Here is a 219-nt window from a genome sequence, read left to right on the forward strand (position 1 = left end):
CATAATCTGAAAAATATGTTGCGATGGCTCGGTGAGCAAAAGTTGCAATGACATGCAACGTGTAGCATCAGGGTCATCTCAGCAGGCCGGGTCACGTCTCCGATTGCAAGCCACTAAAAACACACAGAGGAAGAATGATAATTTAGCTTGTTAGTTCTATACTTAGATGCCCTTAAAATGTAAGAAGAGAATTAGAATTTGCCAAAAGAAATTGCCGCA

The sequence above is a fragment of the Penaeus monodon genome, chromosome 23, assembly GCF_015228065.2.
Source record: "Penaeus monodon isolate SGIC_2016 chromosome 23, NSTDA_Pmon_1, whole genome shotgun sequence".
Classification (NCBI taxonomy): domain Eukaryota; kingdom Metazoa; phylum Arthropoda; class Malacostraca; order Decapoda; family Penaeidae; genus Penaeus; species Penaeus monodon.